This window comes from Peromyscus californicus, unplaced genomic scaffold (assembly GCF_007827085.1).
Source record: "Peromyscus californicus insignis strain IS unplaced genomic scaffold, ASM782708v3 Scaffold_4__1_contigs__length_199733344, whole genome shotgun sequence".
NCBI lineage: Eukaryota > Metazoa > Chordata > Mammalia > Rodentia > Cricetidae > Peromyscus > Peromyscus californicus.
Window position 1 is genome coordinate 73,668,625 of NW_026294562.1, and position 15,464 is coordinate 73,684,088.

At 50.7% G+C, this 15,464-nt stretch overlaps 1 long non-coding RNA gene across 1 annotated transcript; it reads right to left on the bottom strand.

Moving 5' to 3' along the window:
* Positions 1-1,261: 1,261 nt before the first annotated feature.
* On the bottom strand, positions 1,262-14,985 carry LOC128094918 (uncharacterized). The gene is made up of 2 exons (XR_008213109.1): positions 3,648-14,985; positions 1,262-1,660 (listed from the first exon to the last, which is right to left on the bottom strand). It is a non-coding gene; the product is annotated as an uncharacterized LOC128094918 (long non-coding RNA).
* Positions 14,986-15,464: the final 479 nt, after the last annotated feature.

Genomic DNA, 15,464 nt, shown 5'->3' on the forward strand with positions numbered 1-15,464 from the left:
GAGGTGTTCAACCCCCCTCCTGTACCCTCTCTCTCTCCACAATAAACTTTTTTGTATATGAATAAATTAAAGCACAGTGAGCTTTTCCTAAGTCTCCCAAGATCACATTGCTAATAAGTTAACACATTCCAGAGCCCTAGGACTGGAGAGGCATAACTGGACACGGGGACAGCCCAAGAGAGTAAGATAGCAAATACATCCGGTCTCCAACTAGACCCCAGAAAATCAAGTCAGCATACATTTGATCATTTGCTGTCCTCTTGCCATGATAGTCATTAGCATGCATTGGCTTTCATTCCACAACAATCCGAGGAACAGGGTGTGGTGGGGTGAACATTGTCCTCTCCGGGTGACAGACAGTGAGGCTGGCACTGCCGAAATCAATACCACAGACAGTAACTCGCCTGGGGCATTTGGTGAGCATGCAGCACAGGGCTAACGAAAGTGTTTTTGGTCTGCAGAAGCACTGGCACCTTCAAATCTGTGGGCTGCTCGGGGCATTTTTACCCACTTTTCGCAAAAGACAAAATGACGTCAGTAAGACATGGGTGAATTAGAACTTGAGTCTATCTGATGACCATCATCTGGCACACTGAGTCCCAATATGAGGAAATGAGAAGTGTGTGGATGTTAAATTCGTGACTCAAAAGGGGGAATCCTGGGGCTTCACCCCAAGCGTTCTCTACCCTCCGCCCTGGAGATGATGGGTAACTGATGGGTGACCGATGGATAACTGATGGATAACCGGCCAGCTGCTGATTAACCATAGTGGGGCTGCAGTGAGGCCCGAGGCCATGACCCCAGTAGCCACAGAGATGGAAACTGAACACAATCCCGCCGGAGCCTGAAGTCGGAAGCCAGGTTCCCAGAGATGCAGCTCTCTCTCGACTGGGGACTGCCAAGGCCTCGGCCGAGCGCACGGCGCCATCGCGTGGCCAGAATGGGCAGCGCAGTGGGGGCCGCGCCTCCAATCTTCCCAAGGGGACCCTGTGAGCCTGGTATCACGGAAGCATCCGGGATAGAGAACGCCCCCAGTCTGTAGCAAGAGGAGTTGGAAGCCTGGGTGGTCACATCAGTCAAGGAAATGGGCCAATTAGGTCTTGCTTAGCAGACAGCTTCGATTAGGCCTGGGCTCGTGGGCTGGATGGTGCTTCTCTACTGTGCACCCTGAACCCAACAGGTAGTAAAGCGCGCTGAGAATCTGCTGCTTCTGCGAAGATACGTGGTCCCCCTGACCCTGAACAAAGACAGGCTAAGACACTAGCCTCCATTCATTTATTCAGTCAACAAACTATCGAGCACCTACCATGCGTCAGGTGGGGAGGTGCGTGCTGATGTCAGGGAAGAGAACCAGAGATAACTTGCTGTTTGTTAGATGAGCCCCCTCGCCGATCTGGTAAGCCCCGAAGTTACTCAGAATGTTTGCACAAAAAAAGCATTTTTAAGACAGGAGGGATGCAAAGCACACCCACGATACTCAGTACAGTTTTCAAATGTTTCTAAATTGTGAAATCGTCATATATGTTCTTTTTTAGAATATGAGTTAATGAGATCTGAAGACGCGTCTGTTAACTCCAGTCCTCTCAAAATAGTGATGAGTCCAGATGATGTTTTGAGATAAATGCTCAACTGTAATCTGACAGGAAAGTAGCTGTGATTTCTGCTGGAGGAAAGAAAACATCTCAGGCGCTGCTAATACTCCAGGGCACTTTGCCTAGATTTGTAATTGAATCAAATGCTAAACTTCAGTTAGGGGTGAGGGAAAACAAAGATGTTGTGTTTTTCTGTTCAAGTTCACAGAGCCTCCTCCCTTTCTGTCTCTGCAGCCCTCCTTGGTTAAGAAGCCTGGTGGAACCAGGCATGGTGGTGCAGGCTTGAAATTCCAACCATTTGGGAGGCCGAGGCAGGAGGATTGCGAATTTGGGTAATCTAGTGACTCTGTCACAAAATCAAAGTACAGAGGGGCCACGAGTTGTACCTCAGTGACAGAATGGGCCCTAATGCAGGAGGCCCTGGAGTCAAGTGCCAGAGCTGCAGAGGATGGGGAGGAAAAGGAGAGGAAGAAGAGGTTAAAAAAAAAAAGGAGGAGAGAGGAGGAGGAGAGCAGTGGAGAGGAGGAGGGAGGAGGAGGGAGGAGGAGAGAGGAGGGGAGAGGAGGAGGGAGGAGGAGAGAGGAGGAGAGAGGAGGAGGGAGGAGGAGAGAGGAGGAGGGAGGAGGAGGAGGGAGGAGGAGAGAGGAGGAGAGAGAGGAGGGGAGAGGAGGAGGGAGGAGGAGAGAGGAGGAGAGAGGAGGAGGGAGGAGGAGAGAGGGAGGAGGGAGGAGGAGGAGGGAGGAGGAGAGAGGAGGAGGGAGAGGAGGGAGGAGGAGGGAGGAGGAGAGAGGAGGAGGGAGGAGGAGGAGAGAGGAGAGAGGAGGAGGGAGGAGGAGGGAGGAGGAGAGAGGAGGAGAGAGGAGGAGGAGGGAGGAGGAGGGAGGAGGAGAGAGGAGAGAGAGGAGGAGAGAGGAGGAGAGAGGAGGAGGAGAGGAGGAGGAGGAGGAGGAGGGAGAGGAGAGGAAGGAGGAGAGGAGGAGGAGGAGGAGGAGAGAGGAGGAGAGAGGAGGAGAGAGGAGGAGGAGAGGAGGAGGAGGGAGGAGGAGAGAGGAGGAGAGAGAGGAGGAGGAGGAGGAGAGGAGGAGGAGAGGAGGAGGAGAGAGGAGGAGGGAGGAGGAGAGAGGAGGAGAGGAGGAGGAGGAGAGGAGGAGGAGAGAGGAGGAGGGAGGAGAGAGAGGAGGAGGAGGGAGGAGGAGGGAGGAGGAGGGAGGAGGAGAGGAGGAGGGAGGAGAGAGGAGGAGGGAGGAGGAGAGAGGAGGAGGGAGGAGGAGGAGAGAGGGAGGAGAGAGGAGGGAGGAGAGAGGAGGAGGGAGGAGGAGAGAGGAGGAGGGAGGAGGAGGAAGAGGAGGAGGGAGGAGGAGGAGGAGGAGGGAGGAGGAGGGAGGAGGAGAGAGGAGGGAGGAGGAGAGGAGGAGGAGAGGAGGAGGGAGGAGGAGGGAGGAGGAGAGAGGAGGAGAGAGGAGGAGAGAGGAGGAGGAAGGAGGAGAGAGGAGGAGAGAGAGGAGGAGAGGAGGAGGGAGGAGGAGGGAGGAGGAGAGAGGAGGAAGCTCTGATGCTGCCACCTACCTGGTAAATGAGAAGACATGTCCACAAAGTAGCGGTGGTGCCACGTGCTTGAGGGACATCAAGTTGGGTACCGGCAATGACACCAACAGGGAGGGCTTGTGTTACTGCCTTTGACTTTAAGAAGTCCCCGCAGGGGTACCACATGGCCACCCCGGTGGGGGGGGGGGGGCACTCAGCATAGGAGCCCTACAGTCTTTGTGCAAACCTAAGCCCTGAGTTAAAGGCCCTAAACTTACACAGTGATCAGTGTCCCCCAACCAGGGGAGATTGGGTCAGCCTCATTGACATCCCAACGTCCTTAAAGGCACCATGCTGCCCCTCTGCCGCCCAGATTTTCCAGGGCTCCTGCTGGGGCAATGCAGTGAAGTCCAGAGCAGTGTGCTTTGTACCTCTAAGTTCTGACCACCCCCCCAAGTCTAACCCTGTCGACAGGCCAGTGCCTAGCTCCTCATGGGGACCAGGCTCCTTCCAGGATGCAGGACCCCTTACCTTCCTGGTCTCTGACCAACTTTCCTATCAGCTGTGACCCTCTAAGTCAGAGGCTGGGGAAGGTCCCTCTTGCCTCCTCCCCAGAGGAGTTCCAGCCCAGCCACAGTGCCACACCACCATACCCCAGGCCACGCTGAGGTTGTTGGTGAGAGCAGGGAGCACGGAAAGGCAGCCTTTGTAGCTGGATAGAAACCGGTGTGACAAGCTTGCAGGATGATGTCAGGGCTGGCACCGGCAAAGAACAACTCTGTTGACAAGAAGATTAATTAGACAAACGCAGTGCCAGCCAGCCAGCCTCTGCCGCCATCTCCTCCTCAGAGGTCAGCTCCACTCAGGCCCCTGCTAGAGATTCTTTCTTCATCTTTTTAAAAGAAAACTTAATCTCCTAACAAGACAGCCCCAAAACAATTCATGGCGTGCCAGCAGAGCGAGTACATACAGGCATGCTCTGCAGAGGTTCCGGGAACCCCACCGGGGCCTCCTGTCTACCTGTCCAGACAGATGCAGCTCCAGGAAGAACGCGTCTCCTCACGGGGGGCCTTCCTCATCACAGAGGGCGCTCCAGGTGGGCTATCTCTGGCCTTCTCTCTGCCTTTCCTAGGGGCTTCTCTTCTCACAGACAGGGGTGGGCAGCGCACCATGCCAGGTCTTGGGGTTTGGAAGCTTCCTCCCAGTGACCCCCTTGCTTTCAAATATCCTCTTTTCTCCAAAAGGTGCCTGCCCTGTTGTCCCATGACGGGGAAAAGAAAAATCGACCACTGAGAGTGGCCTCTTATTATTCGACAAGCTAGCACTTCTCTAGCAGTTTACATCCTCGCAGCTCTGAGGATAAACAGGTGATCTCAGCACCACAGGCCTCGGAGGGGCTTATATCCAGGAAGGAGACTCTGAGACAACTAAAAGGCACGCGGCGACCGAAGCTCATGCGTGTTTGCGGGAAAGGATCCAAGAAGGGATTGTGGGAGAGGCAACTTGAAGGTGGCAGCCATTTTGGAAAAGATGACTCCGAAGAAGGAAGTGAAAGAGTTGAGACCTGCGGAGGAATTCTGGGAAGCTGCCTGGGAGAGCTGCCTCAGAGCCACAGTGTCAGGGGCAGGCATGGGACAGGGCCGAGGAAGGAAGTGCTTTGTAAATAACCTGTCCATTGCAAGAATGAAAGATTATTTCTAAATTGTGTTACTCACGCACAGCGTAACACTGGGAGTCACGCATGGGGTCGGGGTTGCTAAAATGGAGATGCCTGCCTCTACTGATTCTAAAGGGTGGCACTGGGCCCAGAAAATGCCATTTGAGCAGATTTTCTATCCCATAAGCACCCCCCCCCTTTCATAATGAGACCCCTCTCATGCCCCATCTCCAAGCAGGCCACTGGGCCCCAAACTTCTGCTGTCTGACTGGAGAGAGGCCAGAGTCAGAGCAGCTGGGTAGCTGATGAGCAACCCTGCCCAACCTGCACCCCTTCTAGATTATCTGCCAAGGCCCAGGGTGACAGCCCCTGCCCCCCCCCCCCACACACACACACACTCTATATGCCCTCGGTGAAGGAACAGAGACTCAGCCTGCAGGAGTCAGCTGCAGCCCCACACCCCCGTGGTCCACGTCTGTCACAGGTGTGAGTCCCAGCTGGACCACAGCACACATGAACTAGAGTCCTTGGGGGCCTGTAGGATCCTGCAAGGGTCACAGCTATCAATGCAGAGCCACCAGATCTTAGGGCAGGTGGAGTCGGCAGAGCTGCTGAGATTGGTAGGGGCTGTGCCGTTTCCTGGGGCCTTGCCTGTCTGTGGGGGGACTCCAGACCAAGACATGCCCTTATATCTGGAACTCACATGGGGCACCTACATAACCTCAGGTCTGTGTGCCTCTTCCTGGCTCCCTTCAATATCCTGAGGTGACTGTCAGCCTAGTGTGTGTGTGATGGTGGTGGCAGGCTGGAGGCTGTACATTGCCGTGATAAGGTTTATTCTGACTCACAGTCTGAGGGACACAGTCCTTCCTGCTGGGGAAGGCCTGCAGCAGAGTTAGGAGGGTGCCACCTTGCCACAGCCAGAGAACAGATGAATGCTGGTGCTTAGCTTGCCTTCTCTTCGAGACTCTGAGATGTCAGCCCACGCAATCCTGCTATCTGCTTTCAAAATGGATCTTCTCACCTCAGCTAAACCCCAGACCTACCCTCAGAGACATACCCAAGGACTGTGTCTCCCAAGTGATTGCAAATCCAGTTGACAGCCAAGATTAACCATCACAGGGGTGCACAAAACTTGGGCAGTGGGGCCTGATAGGCACACACAGGAGGACACCATCCTTGTATCTCAGGGGACTGTAATGCATAGATTCCAGAGCCGCTGAGACCAGCTGTGGGGGGCTGCAGACGGCACCAGGGAAGCTAAATGTTTGGTCACGTGACTCCAGAACTCAGAGGTGTAGAGACCATGATTCCAGAAGTGCAGAGGCTTCATGATTTTGGGCTTTTGTAGCACAAATCCTAATTTACCCAGAGCCAGGTATCGGGGTAAATGCTGGAAGATCAGAGAAACAAAGGAACAAGCCACAGCCACCTCTCACCCCACCAACTCCTCAGCCTAAAAGGGGCTGAAGTCCTCTCTCCTCCGGCCTTATATTCCTTTCTCCGCTCAGCCATATCACTTCCTGTCTCAACCTCCCTAGTGCTGGGATTAAAGGCGTGTGCTACCACTGCCTGGTCTCTATGGCTAACTAGTGGCTGGCTTTACCCTCTGATCTTCAGCAAGCTTTATTTGTTAGAGCTTACACAAAATACCACCACAGACTACAGGGTGTGAAGACCAGATGAGCTGTCAAGGTGCTGCCTGGGAATCACCTACTGTTTAGTTCTGTAAAGGGCTCTTTTTCTAGCTGCCTATGGAGAGAAATCTGAATTCCTGAGACCCACATGGGGGCTCACTATTGTTCTCCATATACTCTGAAGTTCTCCCATGCCCCCAAATTCCCACAGAGGGACTCTCACCCCCAGGCACTGGCCCACTTCACTCTGACAAGAAGTAAACTTAGAAAGGGGTAGCATGAGGAATTCTGGGCCCTGTCCTGAGCCTGCCACCCACATGTGACCACAGGCCACATTTTCCCTCTCCAGGCCTTCATTTCCATATAGGCAGAGAGGCTCTGCAGTTGATTTAAAACTGACTCTGAGAGGCAAGACCCTGTGGAAGGCTACCCTGGTCACAAAAGAAAGCAAGTGGAGATTAGGGAATGTCTTGCTGCTTTGGCTAATGGTTCTGGAGTGCTGAGCTGCCCAGCAGGGGTCCCAACAGGACAGATTAGTGGACTTGAATTCTCCTTCTGGGAAGTGAGGTGCTGATATAACTCCATGTCCTGATCTCTGCTGCCCTCTGCTGCCGATGGCTGGCTAGGACACAGGCTCCGTGCATCTCAGACACAGTAGTGCCGAGCAGGAGAGCTTGCGGCTCACAGTGGGCAGCGGCTTCCTTCACCGCTCCGAAGAAGCAGCCCTACCCCGGCTTCCTCCTCAGCTAGGAGTTAGTTACTTTTGTACCGACAGCAACAATTCACTTGGGGACTTGGTATGTGCCTCGCTGGAACTCTAATCCAGGGGAAGATGGAATCTCACTTTAAATGAATTGGCTTCATCAAACAAGCCGTGACTGTAGCAGGTGGAGATGTTTTCTGGGTGCTCGGACACACAAGAGGGCATGGACGACGGAGAGTGAATTCTGGACAGTATGAGGACTCCCCAGTGTCCACCCTTTCCAGATGAGCTGCGGTCCTGTGAGGCACTTCCAGAGACTGGGGACCTGGAAGCGGAGTCTTTTACAGCTAGAGTTCCATCGATTTATTACGGGATAATTTTATTGATCGACTTTATATAGGTTTTAAGAGATAGCTCAGTCAATAAAGTGTTCTCTGTGCAAACATGAAGACTGAGTTCCATGTTCAGAACACCTGTAAGATGGAGGAGGAAGTAGCAGTGGCTCTTGTTATAGAAGTAATTGTTACAGTAGTATTAGTAGCTGTTGTAGTAGTTGTTGTAGTAGTATTTGTAGTAGTAGCTGCTGTATTTGTAGTAGTTGTAGTAGTAATTGTTATAGTAGTAGTAGTTGTAGTTGTTGCAGTAGTAGTAGTAGTATTAGTTGTTGTTGTAGTAGTTGTAGTAGTAGTAGTAGTAGTAGTAGTAGTAGTAGTAGTTAGGGGCAGGAACAGCACACCTCGAGGCTGAGCCCCAGTCAAAGAGAATAGACAGCCTTGGAGGTTGGAGGCAGAACAGGGTCAACTGAGAGACACTTTGCTGCTTGCTCTAGAAGTGGAAGACACTTCTGGTGCCTGGATTGGGCAGGTGATCGGTAGAGCCTCTAACTAGACAGTAAAAAGAGATATGCAAGGTATGGCAGGAAGGGCAGGGACTGCACACTGGCATCTACCTCTTTTCTCATCCCTCTGGGCTGCTCCATGCCCATAAGCGTACTCTGTGATCTAGAAGATCCCTGGGAGGGACTTTTCTTAGGAATAATATGGCTACTTTAAGAGGATAGTAGCAATATTCTTGAACTTTATTTTGGTATTTTTGTCACTGTGAAAAAGAAATTCCTGACATAAATAGGTTAGGGAAGACTTTATTCTGGCTCACAGGTTCTGAGATTTCAGTCCAAGGTTAGCTAGATCTGCTGCTTACAGCACGAGGTTGAGGCAGACTATGAGGGTCACGGGAGGACACGGCAGGGGCTGCTCACCTCATGCTGCTCAGGAAACAGAGAGAGGATGATGCTCTAGCACTTTCACTCTTTCTTTCCTTTTTAGTTCTTCTGGTCCCCTGCCTGCATGGTGGTGCTGCCTACATTCAGGGCTCACCTTCCACCGTAGTTAATCCTCTAGAAACACCAACAGACACATCCAGAAATGTATTTTACTAATCCCCAAGTGTCTCAATCCAGTCAAACTGACATGAAGATTAACCCCCAGAGATTTTCTGTGCACTTGTGGAGTCCCAAGGACCAGTATGGCATCACCTTGTGACTTGGACACTTGGGGCAGGAGGAAGGAAGACAAGGTTCCTATGTGGGTAGAGCCTAACCCAAGAGGAGTGAGGAGATGGTGTGTGAACACAGTGTGGGCCAGAGCCAGCTGCGGCCCTGACAGGGAGCAATGGGCCTGGGCTATATAGCTCTTACCACCTATTGGACGAGATGGGTAATGGGTTGACATCAACAGCAAGGACCAGTGACTTTTTGTTTGTTTTTTTCGAGACAGGGTTTCTCTGTGTAGCTTTGGTGCCTTTTCTGGATCTCACTCTGTAGACCAGGCTGGCCTTGAACTCACAGAGATCCGCCTGGCTCTGCCTCCCAAGTGCTGGGATTAAAGGCGTGTGCCACCACCGCCCAGCTCTTCTTTCTTTTTTTTTTAATGAGACAGGATCCCACTCAATGGCCCAGGTTGGCCTGGAACTCACTCTATAGCCTAGGACGACTTCAAATTCACAATAATCCTCCAGCCTCAGCCTTCCTCATGCAGGAATTATAGCTATAAGCACCATACTGGGCTTCAAAGAACCCTTTCTACACACTATGGTAGTAGGCACCCAGAGTCAGGTGCTAGCTCCATGTTCTGTAATAAACCTGGCCCCAGGGCTCAACGCTGGGGTTAACGGTGCCCTCTATAAGCTCTGGTAACCCAGTGAAGGGAAAGAGGTAGGGAGAGAGACTGCCCTAAGGCTGAAGAGTCCAGGGCCAGGGCTGCTTGAATCAGATGGGGCCAATGTTTTCTAGAGGAGCAAGAGATCCCTTTAAGCACTCACAGAGACATGGACACCAGGAACAACCAGAAAACAGTGCTTTACCAGTTCTGTGATGGCTAGCATTGATTGGCAGCTAGACAGGATCTGGAGTCGCTGGGAGAAAAATTTCTGGACACGTCTGTGAGGAAGTTTCATACAGGGCTAATTCAGATGGAAAGACTCACACTGTGAGCAGCACCATTCCATGGGTGGGGGTTCTGAACCGAATAAAAAAGGATCAGCTGAGCATCAGCAAGCCCCTCTGCTTCCCAAATGCAGATGCAAAGTGACTGGCTGCCTTAAGCTCCTGCCACTAAACCGTCCCCCACCCCATGATGGACAGTACCCTCAAAATGCCCACCAGAGCAAATTTTTCCTCCCTTAAGTTGCTTTGGTAGGGCATCCTATAACAAAAACGGAGACAATCCGCTTGTGGAATTTTGCTTTTCGTTCTCTGAGAAGATGCAGAGGTATAGCTCAAGTTGGGAAGTGTCCAACCTAGTCAGCAAAGTACAGGAGGAGGATTTGATGACAGACAGCTGTCCTATCTCTTGTCCCTGAGATGGGTCCGAAGTGTAAGCCAGGGAGTCTGCAGACCTCTTCAAGGAAGATGATCTTCTCTCAGCCACCGTGGCCTTCGACTACCGAGGCAGCCACCAGGCATACACCAGCCCTTGATCATTATCACGCTGATGGGAATAAAGGGAAGTAACTAGAAAACAAACAAAAACTTCATCATGGCTGTCCATGAAGACAATTTGGGGGAACTATATAAACCCCAGAAGTCTAAGCTGTAAATCTCATGATTTTAGCTGAGCAAATAAAATCTGGTCCAGTTCAGGTGGCCGGGAGGAGAAGCCCTCGTGTGCTCAGAATGCAGAGCGACAGCAAACTGCCGAGGGTTAGCATGCTTTGCTTCTCCGAGAATAGCAGCATGGGGATGCAAGATGAAGCCTGGTGTCTATGCTTTCTGACTTTTATGATCACAGGAGGCACAAATTGTCCACACGAGGCTGATCTTGGCTCAGAGATGTATTTTGTTTGGCTTGCAGTGGATTCTTTTTAGTCAAGCCAGTATTTAAAAATCTGATAGAGCGCATCATCCTTTGAACTTCCAGCCCCCTTTGAAAGATCAAAAGATCTGACACCAGGGTCTCCAATTTTTCTGTGCTGTCAGCTGGAGCAGCGTGGCTGTTGCTGGCCTTCCTTCCAGAGCCCAGGGATTATCCCTCACACAGGAAGGGAAGAGGTGCTACACCTTTGCCATGCCCTGCACACTAGGGGCTGCTCTCCTCTGCAAGTCCTTGATTTTCTCATTGGCCCTGGAGCCTTCAAATTATAGTTATCCATAAAAGGAAGAGTTTGGATCCATTGGAACCTTGTGTTCACTTTACTCAGGCAACAGAAATCAAGTTCACAGTTCTGTGTGATACCAGAGGTATGAACCCTAGGCTTCAAAGAGACTGATTCCAAGACACAGAAGTCATGGATGTCACAGTCAGGAAATAGTGGGGTATTTGCATACAACTCCTCCACTTCTTCACACAGATTTTCTTTTTCTTTCTTTCTCTCAGTCTATCCTTCCTTCTTTTATTTGTGTGTGTGTGTGTGTGTGTGTGTGTGTGTGTGTGTGTGTGTGTGTGTGTGTGTTCAGAGGTATAGTTACATGTGCACATACATGCGCATGCATGTGGAGGCCAGAGGTGGATGTTAGGTATCTTCTTCAAACAATCCTCACAATGTTTTCCTTTAGGACAATATTCTCACTGAACTTGGAGCTTACCCATTCAACTGGACTGGCTGGCCAGCACGCTAGAGACCCTCCTGTCTCCACCTCCCCAGTGCTGGGATTATAGGTGTGCACTGCTGCTCCTGCTTTTTTAAAGTGTCGATTCTAGTGCCCTAAACTCAGGTCCTCATACTTGTCCCACAAATTCTTTATACTGAGCCATTTCTGGATCGCACCCCTGTAGACTTTTCAATCACTTCTACAGTCCTTACAATACCCATACACTGTGAATGCTGTGCAAACATCCACAGCCTATGTCCTTCAGAGAATTGTAGCTAGAGTTTTTCTAGTCCTGCCTGGCCCATGGTCAGGACAAATCTCTCTCACCCGCCAGTCCCGCAGCTGCTCAGACCCAACTGAGTAAACACAGAGACTTGTATTGCTTATAAACTGTATGGCCGTGGCAGGCTTCTTGTTATCTAGTTCTTCTATCTTAAATTAACCCATTTCTATTAGTCTATACTTTGCCACATGGCTTGTGGCTTACCGGTACCTTACATCTCGCTTGTCATGGCGGCGGCTGGCAGTGTCTCTCTGCCTCAGCCTTCCACTTCCCAGAATTCTCTTCTCTGCTTGTCCTGCCTATCCTTCCTGCCTGGCTACTGGCCAATCAGTGATTTATTTATTAACCAATCAGAGCAACACATTTAACATACAGAACATCCCACAGCAGAGAAGAGTACCCTGGACAAGAAAGTCCGCCCGTGTTAAGTGCAGGCTCAACTGTCATGTGCCTGACTAACCAGGACATGCCAAGCAACAGCATGCCGTTGTTTTCAAGTATTTCCCATCTGTGGTCAGTATTGCCAGATTCAAAATCAGCAGATTGAAGAGCTGACGGTGAACTCCTTCTATCCCAGGAGCTAGCCAAGCCACACCAGCCACCCAGCTAAAAATACAGAGATACTGTATGCTTTCGTTTTCACAGTCACGCTAACCATTAACGGATAGAGGAAAAACAAAAACAAACAAACAAAAAAACAAAAAAACAAAAACCCAACTGTTGACTTCAACATCATTGTCTGTCTCCAAGTGCCCCGTTCACTAGAGAAGTATGAAAACCTCTGGTGTGCCTGTAGAAGGCTTGCTATTTCTGTTCCACTTGGGGGAGGATGTTCATTTGGCAGGTCCGAGGAGCACAGCACAGCTGAGGGCCGGCAGGTGAGCTCCGGGCCTCTCTTATCTTGGCTCCTGTATTGGCTCCCGTAGCAGGAAGTGGTCAGGTGGGCTTTATCGGGTTTAAAGTGATGATGAGAGGTTGAGCACTGAAGCGGACTCTTCAAGAGGTGACGGAGAGCTAGCAGAGCTCAAAAGCTGCCTTGGGAATATTTGCGTGCATCGGTTACTTTCTGTTGTGGTAACACACCATGGCTGAGGAGAGGATGCATGTGCCAGAGGGAGAGGAGTCCACCATGGCAGGGGGCACAGCAGGGGCAGGAAACTGCAAGTTCCTATCTTCAGGCACGAGCAGGGAATGAACTGCAAGAGGCACAAGTCCTTCAAATCTCAAAGCCAGGGGATGGACTCGGGCACTGACTGACACGGGTGAGTCACTGGCAGCATGGCAGATGTCCTTACGGAGGCCGAGAAGGGACAAACGTGAAAACAAACTAAAAGAGGGATGAATGGGAGCAGGATTCTCTAAGGGCCTTTGTGCTCTCTGGATGATGGCCAAAGCACTAATTTACCCGAGAGTGTGACAAGTCAAGGACAAACGGTGTCAACTTACAGATAATAGGTACATAAGGAGGAAAGGATACTACAGACAACATAATAAGCAGGGAATTGGGATAATAAAAATGCCAATCAAAAGGGACTGGAAAGGAGGGTGAAACAGAATGCAGAGAACAAGTTAGATTCACGCTGAAGCACGTATGGCAGCAAAGCTTATAAAAGGTCTGAAGAGGAAAACAGGGGGACCTAGCTAGGTGCTAAGTAGAAGACACGTAACCTCCTTGAAGAAAAGGAAGGGGAAGCATAAACGATATACACACAGGGGAAATACTTTCCTCATGCTAACTAAGCAGAGCAGGAGCAACAAGTGTGGCAGTCAGTGGTGCCTAGGCCCAGGAGTCTTGTCTCTGGATCAGCTTCAGGCTCTAGTTCAGCATGGTCTGGGCATGTCCTACACTCTAGCCCATGGAGTCAAGATCAGGTGCCTAGGGGGAAGTGCCAGAGATGCCACAGGGCTTGGAGCCCATTGACTGGTTCATTACTGCTATGAGAAGATCCTCCTGTATGCTTGAAATGTGTGTTGCTCTCATTGGTTGATAATAAAGTTGTTTTAGCCTATGGCAAGACAGGATAAGGTTAGGTTGAAGAATCAAACTAAGAGAGAGGGATGGAGTCGGGACAGACACTCAAGCCACCCAAGAAGCAGGATGCTGAAGGACCGGTAAGCCACAGGCCACATGGCAATACATAGATTAATAGAAATGGGTTAATTTAAAATAAGAGCTAATTAATACAAGTCTGAGCTATTGGCCAAACATTTATAATTAATATAAGTTTCTGTGTGGTAATTTAGAAAGTGGCTACCGGGTATGTGGGAGTTGCTGGCCGGACAGAAACGTCTGTTAACACATGACTGTGGTGATGGGTCAGCAATGTGCTCCTGGTCTAGAAGCAGGGAGGGGTTGGGGGTGTGAGGAGTTCGGGGCATGGGTGCCAGCTTTCACAACACACAGAGGGAAAGGTGTACCAGGCAGCAAGAGCAGCACATGACTACTGCATACTCAGAAACACAGGTGTTTCTGGCTGACCCCATCACAGGGGGTGAGGGGATTGAGGGTGGAGGGGGGGATGTGACAGCAGCATCCAAGAGAGGAGTGGCCTGGACCTGGATTATAGAAGCCATTTATGCCCCTAAAAAGTGAACTTGTGAGGCAGGGGAGATGGCTCAGTGGTTAAGAGCACTTGCTGTTCTCCCAGGGGACCTAGGTTCGAGTCCCAGCACATACATGGCAGTTCACAACCTTCTACATACTGAGTTTGAGGCCAACCTGGGATACATGAGATCCTGCCTCAAAAACAAAACAACAAAAAACACTGAGCTTGCTGTTGGGGTTGATGCTGGCTGAGGAACTGCATTATTCCATGGAGTATAAGGCAGATAGAAGGAGCAGGTGATTTCCCTAATGCTTAGGAGAAAAGGAAGAAAGAGACATCTTTACTGAAGAAGTTCAGACAATCACAGACAGAAGGCAGCAGAATGGGGGTGGGGGGCAAAAACCAAAAACCTGTTCAATGGACCAAGAGTCCCAGAATATCTAATGTCATGTGTTTTCTTGGGGAGGGGGGCTGAATTATTTGCATGATAAAGGCACTAAGAGGGAAAGAAACTTACTGAATTTTACTTTGGCATTTCCTAAATTTATTTGGCCATGATACTTTTAAAATGTTTGCTAATACCTCACAGGATGTCGTGATCCCAAGGAACACAAACTGGGATATCCACATTGGCAAAAGGCCTTCTTGGATCCAGAAGTTTGGAAAGCTTAAGGCCAGAGACTGGATTTTTCCAGCCACTGTTATGGCTCCAGAGGTTTTGACAAACTGGCCCCTGGGGTGTGAGTCTGGAACAGTTGCTTTCCGTGATTCTCGGGCAGCAGGAGGCACCAGGACAAACGCCGGCAGAGCAGTGTGGCTGTTGTAAATGGCAGTGGGAAAGGAAGGTGGAGCATGGGGCTGAAACCTGGCTCATCCAAAGGCCCACCAGGAAGCCATTCTTTTCTTTTTAAAAAGTGTAGGTTGGAGTTCGGATACAGAGAGAGTTCCAGGCCAGTCAGCAAGGAGACCCTGCCCCAAAAAAAAAAAAAGAAAGAAAGAAAGAAAGGAAGGAAGGAAGGAAGGAAGGGAGGGAGGGAGGGAGGGAGGGAGGGAGGAAGGAAGGAAGGAAGGAAGGAAGGATGAGGCTGGGGCTCCAGCGCAGTGGTAAATGGTTTGTACCCCATGTAAGAAGCCCCGAGTTCAAACCCCAGCACCTCAGAAACAACAAAGATGGCCACTCAGTGGTTTCCTCCATTCTTTCTGCTCTCCCTCCTGTCTATCACACAAGCACAGACTGCCAAAGAGAGGGCCCAGAGGAGGAATAAGCAGGGTGGGTATGTCTACAGAGTGTCTGAAGCAAGCAGTGTCTAAGATTCTCTCCAAGCTTTGGTACAAGCCCATGCCCTCACCATAGGTTCACCGTGGGGTGAAAACCATGCATAGGACCGCCACGTTTATAGGGAGCACACAGGCAGACTATCCACCACAGGCGCTC